This window comes from Oratosquilla oratoria, chromosome 1, assembly GCF_046742065.1.
Source record: "Oratosquilla oratoria isolate Oo_2021 chromosome 1, ASM4674206v1, whole genome shotgun sequence".
NCBI classification, from domain to species: domain Eukaryota; kingdom Metazoa; phylum Arthropoda; class Malacostraca; order Stomatopoda; family Squillidae; genus Oratosquilla; species Oratosquilla oratoria.
Genome location: NC_134777.1, coordinates 78,524,715 through 78,526,134, shown reverse-complemented (window position 1 = coordinate 78,526,134; position 1,420 = coordinate 78,524,715).

Genomic DNA, 1,420 nt, shown 5'->3' with positions numbered 1-1,420 from the left:
CACCGTTTTTCACACTATAATATTTTTTCTTTAAATAGCTTCAATATTTTTCCACTCCCATTTCAATGATAATTAAAAATAACCAAAGGGCATAATTGAATTGATCGTGTTTTATCAGTACTGATCTTAATCATGTACGCATTGCATTTCTCCTACAAAGAAAACAAACTGAATTGTAGGATTCTTGGCACTCTTTTTTTTTTTTTTTTTTTTTACTTCAGAAAATTATATTTCTATGAAGGCGATCATAGATCTGAGTGCAAAGCAATCAATATTATTGGACAATATTCGGTAATGAAAATATTATTGACGATGAAGGAATGGTTCGTGATGGTTGGGACAGGTGATAGTGGTCTCTGGAACCCCTTATTAGTCACAACTCAAACAGCAGATGGTGTTGGCAAAGTGGTCAATCCTATTGTACAAGACGGATTATTGCGTATAGGGCCCGCTTAACATAGGTACTATGCGTCTGCTCAGCAGCCTTTTGCGTGAAATAGGGAGGGGTTGGCTGAGAATAGACGAGACGAGACGAGACGGGGCGGGACAGGACGGGACGTAAAGGAACGGGACTTGACGGGACGAGCCTAAGTCCTATGCTTTCTGTCCCTAAGTCCCTCAAAGTTCCCGGGATTCATAAAAACTTATTTAGAAAAGCCGCTAAGTCCCTTGCCTGCGACGATTGGGAGGAAAATGTCAATGGTCTACTTATCTTTTCGTCAGTGCTGTGCATATATCTATTTTTATTTTTATTTCGATTTTTCTTTTCGCTCTGTTTCTTCATATCTACTTTTACATTTGTTTGTTTATGTAAATTATCTATTTGTTAATGCTAGTTACCTATAAATTTATACACCTATATACATGTATTTTTGTTTATGTTTATTCTAATAACTAAGTTGTTCATTTATTTATTCATTTATTTATTAACTTATTAACTCATTTATTTGGTTATCTGTTTACCAATGCGACATTAAAATGTTTATTGCATTCATATATTCATTTGTTTAACCACTTATTCATCCACTTGTTTCATTTTACTTATTTTGATTCACTTATTCATAAACACTGTTTCATCTCTCCATACATTTGTTATCGCTTTATATTGATCTATTTGTTAATTCATTTACTATCGATTGTTGTTTGTTTACTTATTTGTTAATCAATTCACTGATCTGTTTGTTGATTTATTTAACTTTTCATTCATAAGGCAAATGGTGATTTGTATTCGTTTCCAGTTTAATTCTATTTGCTTCTCAAAAGACAATCACAGGGCATGCTGTGTTCTACACGTTTGCATGGTACATATTGTATGTTGCAGGTTATGTGTTGCAAATTGTATGTAATTGGCAGCTGTCGACAAGTCTATCTAAAGAAGCACCATGTGAAGACGGAGCTTTTATTAGTACGTCGCGTCGTT